The 16,318-nt window shown below is 39.4% G+C and overlaps 1 pseudogene; it reads left to right on the top strand.

Moving 5' to 3' along the window:
• Window positions 1-1,140: 1,140 nt before the first annotated feature.
• Window positions 1,141-1,734, top strand: LOC121434587 (annotated as a pseudogene).
• Window positions 1,735-16,318: the final 14,584 nt, after the last annotated feature.

Genomic DNA, 16,318 nt, shown 5'->3' with positions numbered 1-16,318 from the left:
AGAATATCCCTATGAAGGTACAAGAAGCTTAGAGAACACCAAATAGACTAGACCAAAAAAGTCTCCCCCAACATATAATGATCAAAATGCAAAATAGAGAACGAAGAAAGAATATTAAGAGCTGCAAAAGATAATGGCCAAGTATAATATAAAGGCAGACCTATCAGAATAACACCCAAATTCTCCATGGAAACCATGAAACCAAGAAGGCCCTGGACAGATGTGCTGAAGACACCAAGAGACCACAGACACCAGACCTACCAAAGCTTTCAATCACCATAAATGGAAAAAATATGATATTCCAGGGCAAAACCAGATTTAAACAATACCTATCCACAATCCAGTCAAGCAGAAAGTACTAGAGGGAAAACTCCAACCCAAAGAAGCTAACTGTAAACACCGGCAACAGATATCCTAACACCCACAAACCCCAAAGAAGGGAAACACAAACACCGCTACTGAAAAATACCAGGAACTAGCAGTCCCTTGTTATTTACATCTCTTAATATCAATAGACTCAATTAACCTATAAAATGGTACAGGCTAAGAAAATGGATACAAAAGCAGGATCCATCCTTTTGCTTTATAAAAGAAACACACCAAGATGCTCACCTTCCCGGACCTGGGGGGAGCAGGGAGGACCTTGGACTTCCCATAGGGTAGGGAACCCTGACTGCTCCTTGGACTGGAGAAGGAGAGGAAGGGGGTTGTGGGGAGGGGAGGGAAGTAGGAGGAAGGGAGGAGGTGGAAATTTTCAATAAAAAATAAATTAATTAAAAAAAATTAAAACACACCTAAACCTCAAAGACAAACACTGCCAAAGAGTAAAGTGTTGGAAAAAGATTTTCAAATCAAATGGACCTAAGCAGCACACAAGTATAGGTATCCTAATAGCTAACCAAATAGACTTCAAAGTAAAGCCGATCAGAATAGATGAAGGACACTTCATACCCATAACAGAAACAATTCATCAAGATGAAGTCTCAATCCTGAACATCTATGCCCCAAATATTAGAACACCCACTCATGTAAAAGAAACATTACTAAAGCTTAAATTGCACATCAAATCCCATACAAGAATAGTAGGAGGAAGTTGCTTTTTCGTCTCCACACTCCTGTTTCGCTGCCTGCGTCCTCTGGATGGCCTCGCAAAACTGCGACCCAGCTGCTGCCAGCATTCCGGCAGTTCGCAAGGGAGCCGAGCCCAGCGGGGGTGGTCCCGGCCAGTGGGCAAGAGGCTACAACAGGAGCTGATGACCCTCATGATGTCTGGTGACAAAGGGATTTCTGCCTTCCCTGAATCAGACAACCTGTTCAAATGAGAAGGGCCCATCCATGCATGGAGCAGCCGGCACAGCATATGAAGACCTGAGGTATAAACTCTCACTCGCGTTCCCTAGTGGCTACCCTTACAACGCACCCACGGTGAAGTTCCTCACACCCTGCTACCACCCCAACGTAGACACCCAGGGGAACATCTGCCTGGACATCCTCAAGGATAAATGGTCCGCGCTGTATGATGTCAGGACCATCTTGCTGTCTATCCAGAGCCTGCTAGGAGAACCCAACATCGATAGCCCATTGAACACACACGCTGCTGAGCTCTGGAAAACCCCCACAGCATTTAAGAAGTACCTGCAAGAAACCTATTCAAAGCTGGTCTCCAGTCAAGAGCCCTGTCACAAGCTTCTCCTTGTGTCGTCTTTTTTCTTAGATGGTCTGTCCTTTTCTTGATTTCTACGCTGTGGTGTTACTTTTGTTTTATTTGTCTTTTTAACTTAAGTCTGCTTAAGTTCTTACAATGTATATTAAATAAATACATGTTGATTGTTTTTGTATAAAAAAAAGAATAGTAGGAGACTTCAACACCCCACTCTCCCCAGTGGGCAGGTTATACAGAAAAATAAGACAACTAACAAATGTCTTGACTTAAATGGAATCAATGGACATCTACAGAGCATTCCACCCAAACACAAAATATACCTTCTTCTCAGCACCTCAGGGAACCTTCTCTAAAATGGACCACAAACATGGTAACAAAGCAAACCTCAACACACACACAAAAAAATGGAATAACCCCCTGTGTCTTTTCAGATCACCATGTTTTAAATTTAGGATTTAGTAACAACACTAATCACAGAAAACCTAAAAACTCATGGAAATTGAACAGTGCTCTATTAAACCACCCCTAGGTCAAGCAAGAAATAAAGAAAGAAATTAAAGACTTTGTGGAATTCAACAAAAATGATGGCACAGAATACCCAAATCTATGGGAAACTATAAAAGCAGTGCTAAGATGAAAGTTCATAGCACTAAATAAAGAAAGTATAGAAAACTCACACCAGTGACTTAACAGCACACCTGAAAGCTCTAGAACAAAAAGAAGCAGACTCACCCAGGAGTAGAGGATAGGAAATAATCAAATTGAGGGCTAAAGTCAATAAAATACCAAAATTAAATCAACACCAGATGAACAATTCAAATCAGCTTATAACCTGCAAGGAAAGAGAAGAAGTTATCAAAAGCCTTCCAGCCAAAAAAAAAAAAAAAAAAGCCTAGGGCAAGGCAGTTTCAGTTCAGAATTCTGTCAGAACTAAGAACTAATAACTATACTCAAAGGATCCACATAATAGAAATAGAAGTAAGGGCCGGGCGACGGTGGCGCACGCCTTTAATCCCAGCACTTGGGAGGCAGAGGCAGGTGGATCTCTGTGAGTTCGAGACCAGCCTGGTCTACAAGAGCTAGCCAGGACAGGCTCCAAAGCCACAGAGAAACCCTGTCTCAAAAAACCAAAAAAAAAAAAAAAAGAAAGAAAAAGAAATAGAAGTAAGATTGCCAAACCCCTTTTATGATGATACAGTTACTCTTATACCAAACCATACAAAGATTCAACCAAGGAGAATTCCAGACCCATCTTACTGATGAACATAGAGGCAAAAATACTCAATAAAATACTAGAAAATAAAATCCAAGAACACATTAACAAAAAATCATTTACCATGATGAAGTCAGTTTCATCTCAGAGATGCAAGTACGGTTCAACATACAAAAATCTATTAAGAATCCTGCCCTCTAAAATATCCAAGTTATGTTAAAAAAAAATCCTGTCCTCTTTAAGTTCCTCTCCTAACATCTTTTAAGAGTGAACAACAGCCAGGCAGTGGTGGCACACACCTTTAATCCCAGCACTTGGGAGGCAGAGGCAGGCGGATCTTTGTGAGTTCAAGACCAGCCTGGTCTACAAGAGCTAGTTCCAGGACAGGCTACAAAACCACAGAGAAACCCTGTCTCGAAAAACTAAAAAAAAAAAAAAAAAAAAAAAAAAGTGAACAACAATATGGCAGTATAGGCCAAATTAACCCTTTTCTCCTAATCCTGGGTTTTGGTCATGGTATTTCATCACAACAATAGAAACCACAATTAAGACACCATGTGCGGTTGATATGTATGAGAGACCTGCTATTTTCTAAAGGTAAACAAAGAAGAGAGATTTGGGGGAAGGTTGGGACAGAGAACAATGGTGGGAGGAAAGACTGCAGTCAAGATGAAAGAATAAATAAAAGACAAATGAAAGAGAGGAATGAGGAAAACTGAGGGAAGATTGGGTCAAGGAAAGGTGAAAATTTAGCAGGGCAAATGACAAATCTTGTGGCTCTATCTCAGGTACATGGGCTTTATTTCCAAAGGGTTTAGAAAGTTCTGTACCTGCTGAAGCATTAATCTAATTGACATTTAACAATAAGAAATCAGGAGTCAGAGAGCAGGGTAAGAAACTGAAAGATCAGAGAAGCAGTTAACCAGCAAATTGTGACTACCACCTCTTCAGTCTCTCCATGTTAGTAAAGTGCTAATATTCTCCTAGGCCTGCCTTAGGAATCCTGACTCCTATCTGCCCAAAGTCCTCCAAACCTCTATGGTAAATTTTGGTCAGGTAGTGATTAGCTCTGCTGTAATGCTTAGCAGGCTTTATTATCAGAATATAATCAATATATCACACATTTCCCTATTTGTCTTATTAAAAGGTGAAGGTTTTAACTAACACAGTAAAGCTATATACACTAAATACAATAACTATATATAATATATACAGAGGAGAATTATACTAACAATGTCCAATCCATTTGCATTTGGTAAATTTAGAGAAAATGTTTGATCATCTATCCTATCTTAGTAAGCCCAAGGTGTTGTACCTAAAGTACTTTTTATCCTAACTGGTATTACTAACCTTAAATAATGTTTCTGCCGCTTAGCCTTATATACATTATACATTTTTTAATTCATTTTTTTCAATTTGTTAACATGCATAATTACAATTATTGAGCTTTTGGCTCCATCAGAGAACTCAGAGGGATATAATATTCCCTGAGTAAACAGGAAGTATAAAGCAAACAACATTTAAAATGAAGAAACAACACCACCTGTCTATGTAAAATAAATTTTTGTCAGGCTATAGTGGTGCATGCCTTTAATCCCAGCACTTTCATAGCAGAGGCAGATATATCTCACTAAGTTAGAGGCAAGCCTGTTCTACAAAGTGAATTGAGGAAAGCCAGAGGAATCTGTCTTTTAAAAAAAAGGAAACAGGGGCTGGAGAGATGGCTCAGTGGTTAAGAGCGCTGTCTGCTCTTCCAGAGGTCCTGAGTTCAATTCCCAGCAACCACATGGTGGTTCACAACCATCTGTAGTGAGATCTGGCGCCCTCCTCTGGTGTGTGAGCATACATGGAGGCAGAATGTTGTATACATAATAAATAAATAAATCTTTAAAAAAAAAAAAAAGGAAACAAAATGTCTTTTTGTTTCACCTTGAAAACACACCTAACATGATTATAATAAGTGACTGTTAGGCCAATTTATTCTTTTGAAGAGGATATTTTATTTGGATGATGTGTTATTTTTTAGATACCTCGGTTGTCTAGTGGTTCTTAGATTCCTTAGATCAATGTTTTCATACTTTTGTAAAGATAAAACAAAACTCTGCCATAACCCTATCTTTATGAAGATTTATTGTTGGAAATTATATTTAATCAAAAGGAAGACATCTGTTAATCTTACGAATTAGTTAAGATTGAATGGTAATGCTCTCTGATGAACTACTGTTTCTTTTACTCAAGAGATTTTTTATTTATTTATTTATTTACTTATTTATTAAAGATTTCTATCTCCTCCCCGCCACCACCTCCCATTTCCCTCCCCCTCCCCCAGTCAACTCCCCCTCCATCATCAGCCCGAAGAGCAGTCTCAAGAGATCTTTTTGTTTGAAGCTAATCTTTAAGGATTGAAGTGGTATCTATAACTTTATTCCCCAATTTAATACATATCGTGGTTTTTATTCTGAATGCAATGTATCTTTAAAGCATACAGGTTGGTTAATTTAGCAGGGCTTTTTTATTATCTAAGGTCTCCCCACAGCTGTTGTTTCCTTTTTACTAGCATTTAAAACTGTAAAAGTTAATAATCTATTCTGTAACCTATCTTTATGGCCTTAATTACTCCTTTCTGCTAACTGAGCATATATTTTAAGATGCCTGATGAAGTGTTAATCTAATTAATCTTTTTCAATCCCAAAACAACCTAAAAATTGTTTAAAATCTGCTTCCTGCTACATGGCATAGAGCAGAATATGTGGATTGTGCCCTATCTACCTGTCTACCACATTGCACACCTGAGAAATCTCTGCACATCAGAAACTCCTTTTGTCCTCTGGAACTAAGCTTCACTGGATCCCACCATTGCAGCTAGTGGTAACACCATGTTAAAAGCACTCTACTCTACTATTGCTTTACCAGGTCCTAAACAATTTGTAATATTTATAACACAAACCTGAAACTGGAATGCAATATTCAGAACTTCTAGAAACTAAACCTTCAGTTTTCTAATCTCTCTTCCCACTGCACAGCAAAAGCAGTGCCCATGTGTGTACTCTGGACAGAGATACAACCAGCATCATTTCCTTCCATTCCAGGGCTGTAGTATTTATATACAAAAAGAGGCTCAGAGAACAAGGGCCACTGCCAACATGAACCACATGGACCAACATAACTGCAGTCTAGCTCATGGTACTTCCCAGTCTCAGCAGAAATGACATTTCAACAGACCTGCTCTGATACGCCCCACTCATTACAGGATTGCTTATGGTCTTCCTTACCACCCCCTACAGCAGAGACAGAAGAGAATCATGGAAAGAACTGACAAACTGTCTGCCACTAGTACTCTTGATGTCTAACCCTTCCTAGAATCCCTCACTGGCTAGGGCCACTCAGCTAGGCCTCTCAATATTAGCAGCTCCTCTACAGGAGGATCAGAGATCAAATGACTCAGACAGCACAATCCTTCCAGTGCTGCCCTCCCAGCCCAGCAGACAGGGCCCCAGTTTAGACAGTTTGTATTTAGTACACATTTTCCCACTCTACTAGAGCACATCCTCTTCCTCATCTAGAGCACAGGGTCCTTTGTGTGCACATTCCATTACATACCCACTCTCCAGTTCAGCCATCCTACTGCCTCAGAGATGGAAAATCCTGCAGACAAACAGGTCACATTCATAACATAACTAATGTAACTGTGTAACTGTGGTTACTTTGTAACTGTTGTTAAAGAACAGGCAGGGAATTAGAAAACAATCCAGGTATCTTAGGGCTTGGAGGCAGCAAGGAGAATGTAAATATGATGTAGTTGTCATCTCAAAAACGATTTTGAAAACTTGAGACAGACTTTATGGTCATGTACTCCAGAGACTAGGGATTTGTATTAAAGCACATTAAAATTTTTTTCATGTATTTTCTCAAAAGATCAATGTCTTAATAGAGAAAAGTCCTGTTAAGTAGGGCCACAACATTTTACCCTGATTCTTGTAGATGAACTACTGTAAATATAGCAATTAGGTTTAAAGATAAGGTCACTCCCTTTCCCAGATTCCTTTTTGCGCTGGTCTGTGGACTGCAAACAATGGTCAATCAGGACATTCATAGAGCATCTACAATTGACTACCTGATTCCACAGAGCTAATCTCAACGACTTATGAAGGAGGAAAGCTCTCACCCTCAGTCTGACCTTTCCCTTCCTGTGCTGCATCTCCACCAGCTTCACTAAACTCCTCCCCCTATTGTGGTCTGAGGACAGAAAGAATGCTCCATATGCAAATCCTTTCCCTGCAATTGTAATGCATAGTCAACTACATGCCTCACATGCATAATTTTAAAACTGTGAGGTGGTGCGATCCTTTTTGAAAGGAATTTTGAAAGTGTATCATACAGGACAGCAAGGTCATTGCCCTGGACAGCAGCAGACCTAGGGCACCTGAGTCAACATAAGAGAACTTGTCGCAGAAACTATTTTTCAAACAGGGTGGAAATGCAGCTGTTCTAGAATTAATATGCCTTTTTATTAACAAATCACTTCACACATTTAGGGTGCCAACCTGTAATGCCTCCTTGAAAGGCTTGATAGAGGTTGTTCTTTGATATGGAGATATGCCTGGTGTCTGGTTTTAAATCAGTGGTGGCTTCTTTGTTTGTAATGGTTTGGAGCCAAATATCTGGACAATCCAGTTGAGCAATGTGTACCCTAGCAACCTAAACTCTAAGAGCCCTGTTTAAAACACATTTATTTCTGGGTGATGTAGAGGCAGCCCTCCCTCAGCTAATTCTACTTTCTGAGACTGAACTATTTCCAAGGCATTGGAAAATTCTTTACATCAGCAATTATCCTCTTCTACATTGCGGATTAGAAGTGCAGCGCTATCCAACAGGTGAGATGCCTTAATACCGTCCACATAGTTAAATATAAATGGAGATTGTATGTAAGGATGAATGCAAAGTGCTCAATATCGAGAAGATACTTGAGAAAGTAGGCTTCTCCGACTTTAGCACTTTAAAGTTGACAAGAAAGATGTTTGTACACACAGCACCCTGCTCCCAATTCTCTAAGCGGATTAAGCCCAAAGCACAAAGTTATTCAGAGTTCCATACCTAGGTCTAGGAATTAACAAAGACCGCATGGGACTTCACAATGCAGGGAATCTGGTGGTAGGTTCCCACGTGGATCAAAGGAGGACGCACCACGCTGTCTCCCGCACCTCACCCTCTGCTCCTCCCATCTGGAGACAGCATTCCCTCACTCACCATGTTGTGGTTTCTCAGCTTGCCAAATCTCTCAGTTTATCAACTTCCTGCAGCAGCAACTTCACCTCAACACAGGGAACCACCCGTGTGTGCTCCTCTGCAAAATCGAGACTAAATGCGGATGCCCGGAAGAGCCCTGCAGAACATCTGACTGGCAGGTCACCTGGAGGGCCTGATTGGCTTGTGAGACCTGAGTGACAAGAACACCTCCCACAGGACTGAAGAGGACTTAAAGAGACAGCACAGATATTTCAGGCCATTCCATCCACCGGAGTCAAATATCTTTTCTTGATTGGCCAAGATATGCACTTCAATAGCCCTTGCTCCTGGCTATAAAAGCCAACACCATCATAATCTTGCACTCCATAGGAACTTTCCCTTTTGCCTCCAGAATACGACGTGGCCAGTTAGCTTGTACAGTGCACTGTGCTGTGCTTGGTGAGTGTAGGGCTTTCCTGTCCCACGGGGGAAAGAATGCCCAGAATATTAACAGCTAAAGAGAGTTTTTAAGGTCACAAAAGGAGATGTTTGTTCTGTGGCTTCATGCTGAGGTCAGATGAACTGAAGGTACTTTTTACATGGTTTTCACAGGGATTCACACAACAGAAAAGAGAAAAGCAGGAGCCAGATCTCAATCAAGATGATTTGTCTTGTGCTGGAGAGATGGCTCAGTGGTTAAGAGCATTGCCTGCTCTTCCAAAGGTCCTGAGTTCAGTTCCTGGCAAACACATGGTGACTTACAACTATCTGTAATGAGGTCTGGTGCCCTCTTCTGGGATGCATACATACAGACAGACAATTGTATACATAACAAATAAATAAGTAAATATTTTTAAAAAAAGATGATTGGTCTTTCCCCCATCGGAAAGCTGAATGATGACTCCATTGTTTATGGGTTTTATTCCTTAAATTCGAAGCAAACTCCAGGAATATGAATAATAATAAAAAGAGTAGTGTTCATGGAAATGTGAATATGTAGAGAATAATTGAGCTAGAAAAATGTCTTCATGAGCACTATTGTTAGCCAGGACATCTCCCTCCATGGTCAGGTGGATAAAATATACAACTGCAGTATTCAAGATTCTCTACGTGAACAGGACAGGTAGAATGAATCTCAACATGTAAATAAAAAGTGGGACTAGTAGAACGTCTCATGAGCTGTGTTTCAGGTTGTTTTAAAATAGCTACTTATAATAGAAGAATCCAGTAGATTTTGCTTCTCAGCCTTTTCCCAAAGATCAAGTCAAGAATCCAGTAGTTGTTCAGCCCATGAGGCTTGATGTCTCAACTGATTTTAAGTATTCACCAAAATTTCAAAGAAGTAGTCTCTAGTACTAGTAAAGGAATGAGCTTGGTAGCCAGAGCAAGGTGATAAAAAAGAGACTTTTCTACTTCAATATACTTTATATGCAATTGCTGCTACCAGAAGGTGAGAAGGTTAAAATTAGATCATAATCTTGTTTGATTCAGATTTTCTTGCTTTTGTGATTTAAGACAGGATTTTTCTGTGTAGGTGTGGAACACATTCGGTAGGCCAGACTGGTCTCAAACTCAGAAAATCCCAGTGCCTCTTGTTGTGCCCAGATTATGACCACCAGAGAGAGACCACCAGATAGGTTCAGTCTGTAATAAGCAAGGTTTAATCAGCATAATACAAACATGTTTGGAACTCATCTCCATCCCCCTTACAGCAAAGTAGAGAGGAGTTGTAGCTCCTCTGTGGGGTAAGCTTTTAGAGAAATAACTACAAAGAGAATCTTTGACACTGCTTTGGCATGGGTACAAGGACTTTTGCTCCCTCCCATTCTGTTAAGTCAGCTTTCTCCTTGTTCTTAGAGCAAGGCCCCTGTTCTTGAGTTAGGCCATCTTTATCAGTCTGTACCAGGTGGCTGGGTGGGCTGAGCTAAGTGACCTTGTGCTTGGAGTCTCCTGGGTGGGAGAGGGGAATGCCACTATCTTCCTGGGAAAACATTCTGCTGGGAAATTTCTTTTTGCCCCTTTGAGAATAAGGGGTGAGGGTTCCACATACCCCACTCCTTTTGGTCCTAAGCTCAATCATGGGCTGGCTTTGCTAACATTGGCCAAATTGTCTTTTACAATTACAGAATTGTTTTTTATGGTTTTTTTTTTTTTTTTTTTTACTTAGCATTTTAACCAGGGATAATTGGATGATGTATTCTTTTAACTGCTTCTAGCTGGCTTTAGGGCGTTGTTGATAAGGGTTAACAAAGGTGAATGAAATGCTAGTCAAAAAGAGAAAATTTTAGGAACGTTTGGTTTGTGGACTTTGTTGAAGAGGCAGGGAGCACTTACATCGACTAGACTGGTCCACATCAGTTTTTAACAAGTCCATGGTCCACAGTCATTTGGAGCAGGTTGTAGTAAGCAATTGATGCTTGTTTTTATCCACCAACCAAGGCAAAACCTGTTGAAACAAATTTAAACTAGGAACAGAAGTTAATACATTTGAAACTTTTAGGCCCATATTAAAATTCATATTATAGAAATAGCAAATAACAGATATCTATAAAACAGTAAAAATAGACTTATACCTTTGAGTCCCAGCAAAAACACAGAAAATCCTGAGCTTGTAACCTAACTAGTATATAGTCATTGTTTTATTGTTTATGAACTTTTATATCCTCAGATTTTATATATAATGAGCTAACAAGCTGGCTATAGCTTTGTGTAAGTATCTGGATATCCTTTTTGCTCTTAAATTGATATTATAGCTGGCCTAGCCATTAATACAGAAATCTTAGAAGGATAAATAAATTATATTTAAATACAGACAAACGGAAAAATGACAGAGACCAGCCCATATAAAGTCATACCCAGGTCTCCATAGCACTGGAGGCAGACGTATCAGAACAGCAGGCTTTACCAGACCTCTAGGGTGATTGGTTACTGTGGAAGAGTGATGTGGAAAAGACTGACCTTATTTTGTCTAGGCAAAAGTGGTGCAATCAATTCTCCAAGGTTCTACTGTTTGTTCACAGTCTGGGCTGGGTCCTGACAGCCAGTGCTGTACTGGGGGTCATGGTTCCCAGTGGTCAGCATAATTGTTATCCAGGTGGAGACATTGTGGGGTCCCATAGTCTTCTTTGGAGACCTTGGGTCACTGTTAGGATCTCAGGGTCTCTGTCTGACACAACCTTTTTAAATTTTATTTTAAATGCCATTTTTATAGATCTCTGAAGTATTTGGGGCTGCTTAGGTATCTCTCATTAGACAGATTTTATTTTAAATTACTTGTTTTAAGCTTTGGAACATATATAGGGGACTAAATAAGGCTTATCCCTGCATTTATATTAGTACTTTGAGGATGATTGATTATTAACTAGTATTTTTAACAGAGCAGAATTATATACCATATTTTTGTCAGCTTGAACCTTTAAATTAATGATTTTAGCAAAGACAATGAGAATAAAATCTAAATATTAACAATATGAAACATTTTATAAGCATATATGTTTTATAACCTAATTTATTGTAGCTGATGTTTTTGGTGACTATCACTTGGCATTGGTGTTTTTTCTCGTAACTTTTTTTGGGGAGTCTAGTCCCAGCTATTCTGGGTGGTAACTGACAATCTTATATATCAATAAAGAACAGCATAAAACAGTTTCTAACATTATATATATCAAAAAGACATTTAAATTTTTGTGAACCCAAATCTAATGACCAGAGCTCAGAGAAAAATTACAAGTACAAAACTTATAATTATCAAAGGCTAATTTTTTAATAAAACATACAAATGTTCTTAAGAAATAAACATGACGTTTTAACAAAACAAACAGAATTTAAAATAAACAGAATTAAACGTTAAACATTTAGGTACAAGAAAATACAGCAAACATCTATTGGCCTTTTATAATTTTTTTTATATCTTTTGTGACTTTTTATATACCTTTTGTAATTTTTTATAACCCATTTTCCCCCTGTGGAAACAAAAGCATTTTTAGACATAATGTATCTTTGAAATTTATTTTTAAATCAATATTTTTTAAAGTTACAGGTTGATAAAATTTAAAACTTCTTGTAAGCAATATCAGGACAGGAAAGGGTTAAGAGGAGAAACTGCTGGGCAGCAGAAGAACCTTGAGTGTTATCACACTAAAGAACTTGGCTCAGACAAGAAAAGAGGCACAGAGAGTGTCCTTGGCTGCCAAAGCTTTTGTAAAAGAGTTTTTTTTAACCTTTTTTTGACCTTGAACTCAGATTCTCTGTTTTACATTTACCCAGGTTTTTAATTGCAAGCAGTCAATTCCATGTCACGCGCCTGCATGTCCCTCTCTCCTGTCAAAGCAAAGGCCCTCAAGATACAGAGAGAGAACAAGGGAAAGGGGGCTGCCCTGTTCTGCTGCAGCCAGCCTCTCTGGCACTAGCTCCACCTCCTGTCTTCTGAAGAGGCATTCCTCTGCCCTCAGCAGGGTGCTTGACGACTTTGTAGCCTGCTCTGTCCCAGGTGACGCTGCTCCCTGGCCTTGGAGCCCCGCAAGCCCCAAAGATCCTCTGCCACGTAGCATTTTCCAGGCTCAAGGCTTAGCTCTAAGCATCCAGGCAGTGTATTCTCTGCCATCAGACCTGGCTCAGGGCTAGGGATACAGACCCTAGATGGGCTGCTGTCAAGTCAGCTGTATTTTTACATTTAAGTTTTGTCTTATTTTTTCTTTTTAGTCCTCGTCAGTCCAGTCTTAAACATAATAAGCAAAGAGACAACAGTTTTCTGGAACTCCAGGGGATCATCATTAACCGGATGTAGTGGCCCCAAAGACATTCCAAGTCATAGGCATGCACCCCCTACCCTCTCCACACCCAGTTTCTTTCTGGTGCTCTATAAGATTTTGCCTCTCTCTTCTCCATCCCTAGGGTCTGCAGGGGAGGGGGCTGGGGCTCCAGAGGAGCTGAAGGATCCTCTAGGATAGAAGTTGAGAGAAATTAAAAACAAAGCAACAATTACCATAACATAACACAAAGAGATTTTGACAAATTCCTGGGACAAGACACAGTGACACTTTCTCCCACGGTGGAAGAAACCCAAACAGCTTTCTTTGAGGTAGCTGCAAACGACCCAGGGATGGGAGAATGCTGGCCCCTGTCTATTGACCCGGAACTGGGAGAATTCCCATCTGGGAGCAAAACTCCCAGTCTAAAAAAGACCTGGGGCCAGAAAGGCCCCTGTCTGGAAATGGAAGACAAGGCATCCCTTGCTGATCCAGGGTCTCTGTACAAGCGTGTCCGCTTCAGAGAACACCTGTCAATACCAAAATCCCAAATCAGCTGACCGGTACTAAACCAAAGCAACCATAGTCAGACAGACAAGATGACAGAGACAAAGAGACAAGAGACAAAAGACAAAGAGAGCTCTCTCACCGGTAGATGCTAATAAACGTCCAGACTTTCATCATTCCGGTGGAATCCCTGGGGTTCCAGGCCAATGCACTAAATGTTGTGCCCAGATTATGACCCCCAGAGAAAGACCACCAGAGAGGTCCAGTCTGTAATAAGCAAGGTTTAATCAGCATAATACAAACATGTTTGGAACTCATCTCCATCCCCCTTACAGCAAAGTAGAGAGGAGTTGTAGCTCCTCTGTGGGGTAAGCTTTTAGAGAAATAACTACAAAGAGAATCTTTGACACTGCTTTGGCATGGGTACAAGGACTTTTGCTCCCTCCCATTCTGTTAAGTCAGCTTTCTCCTTGTTCTTAGAGCAAGGCCCCTGTTCTTGAGTTAGGCCATCTTTATCAGTCTGTACCAGGTGGCTGGGTGGGCTGAGCTAAGTGACCTTGTGCTTGGAGTCTCCTGGGTGGGAGAGGGGAATGCCACTATCTTCCTGGGAAAACATTCTGCTGGGAAATTTCTTTTTGCCCCTTTGAGAATAAGGGGTGAGGGTTCCACATACCCCACTCCTTTTGGTCCTAAGCTCAATCATGGGCTGGCTTTGCTAACATTGGCCAAATTGTCTTTTACAATTACAGAATTGTTTTTTATGGTTTTTTTTTTTTTTTTTTACTTAGCGTTTTAACCAGGGATAATTGGATGATGTATTCTTTTAACTGCTTCTAGCTGGCTTTAGGGCGTTGTTGATAAGGGTTAACAAAGGTGAATGAAATGCTAGTCAAAAAGAGAAAATTTTAGGAACGTTTGGTTTGTGGACTTTGTTGAAGAGGCAGGGAGCACTTACATCGACTAGACTGGTCCACATCAGTTTTTAACAAGTCCATGGTCCACAGTCATTTGGAGCAGGTTGTAGTAAGCAATTGATGCTTGTTTTTATCCACCAACCAAGGCAAAACCTGTTGAAACAAATTTAAACTAGGAACAGAAGTTAATACATTTGAAACTTTTAGGCCCATATTAAAATTCATATTATAGAAATAGCAAATAACAGATATCTATAAAACAGTAAAAATAGACTTATACCTTTGAGTCCCAGCAAAAACACAGAAAATCCTGAGCTTGTAACCTAACTAGTATATAGTCATTGTTTTATTGTTTATGAACTTTTATATCCTCAGATTTTATATATAATGAGCTAACAAGCTGGCTATAGCTTTGTGTAAGTATCTGGATATCCTTTTTGCTCTTAAATTGATATTATAGCTGGCCTAGCCATTAATACAGAAATCTTAGAAGGATAAATAAATTATATTTAAATACAGACAAACGGAAAAATGACAGAGACCAGCCCATATAAAGTCATACCCAGGTCTCCATAGCACTGGAGGCAGACGTATCAGAACAGCAGGCTTTACCAGACCTCTAGGGTGATTGGTTACTGTGGAAGAGTGATGTGGAAAAGACTGACCTTATTTTGTCTAGGCAAAAGTGGTGCAATCAATTCTCCAAGGTTCTACTGTTTGTTCACAGTCTGGGCTGGGTCCTGACAGCCAGTGCTGTACTGGGGGTCATGGTTCCCAGTGGTCAGCATAATTGTTATCCAGGTGGAGACATTGTGGGGTCCCATAGTCTTCTTTGGAGACCTTGGGTCACTGTTAGGATCTCAGGGTCTCTGTCTGACACAACCTTTTTAAATTTTATTTTAAATGCCATTTTTATAGATCTCTGAAGTATTTGGGGCTGCTTAGGTATCTCTCATTAGACAGATTTTATTTTAAATTACTTGTTTTAAGCTTTGGAACATATATAGGGGACTAAATAAGGCTTATCCCTGCATTTATATTAGTACTTTGAGGATGATTGATTATTAACTAGTATTTTTAACAGAGCAGAATTATATACCATATTTTTGTCAGCTTGAACCTTTAAATTAATGATTTTAGCAAAGACAATGAGAATAAAATCTAAATATTAACAATATGAAACATTTTATAAGCATATATGTTTTATAACCTAATTTATTGTAGCTGATGTTTTTGGTGACTATCACTTGGCATTGGTGTTTTTTCTCGTAACTTTTTTTGGGGAGTCTAGTCCCAGCTATTCTGGGTGGTAACTGACAATCTTATATATCAATAAAGAACAGCATAAAACAGTTTCTAACATTATATATATCAAAAAGACATTTAAATTTTTGTGAACCCAAATCTAATGACCAGAGCTCAGAGAAAAATTACAAGTACAAAACTTATAATTATCAAAGGCTAATTTTTTAATAAAACATACAAATGTTCTTAAGAAATAAACATGACGTTTTAACAAAACAAACAGAATTTAAAATAAACAGAATTAAACGTTAAACATTTAGGTACAAGAAAGTACAGCAAACATCTATTGGCCTTTTATAATTTTTTTTATATCTTTTGTGACTTTTTATATACCTTTTGTAATTTTTTATAACCCATTTTTCCCCTGTGGAAACAAAAGCATTTTTAGACATAATGTATCTTTGAAATTTATTTTTAAATCAATATTTTTTAAAGTTACAGGTTGATAAAATTTAAAACTTCTTGTAAGCAATATCAGGACAGGAAAGGGTTAAGAGGAGAAACTGCTGGGCAGCAGAAGAACCTTGAGTGTTATCACACTAAAGAACTTGGCTCAGACAAGAAAAGAGGCACAGAGAGTGTCCTTGGCTGCCAAAGCTTTTGTAAAAGAGTTTTTTTTAACCTTTTTTTGACCTTGAACTCAGATTCTCTGTTTTACATTTACCCAGGTTTTTAATTGCAAGCAGTCAATTCCATGTCACGCGCCTGCATGTCCCTCTCTCCTGTCAAAGCAAAGGCCCTC

The sequence above is a fragment of the Microtus oregoni genome, unplaced genomic scaffold (assembly GCF_018167655.1).
Source record: "Microtus oregoni isolate MIOR12 unplaced genomic scaffold, Mior012 000044F_000, whole genome shotgun sequence".
In the NCBI taxonomy this organism is placed as follows: Eukaryota; Metazoa; Chordata; class Mammalia; order Rodentia; family Cricetidae; genus Microtus; species Microtus oregoni.
This window is presented reverse-complemented; position numbering and strand designations above follow the sequence as displayed.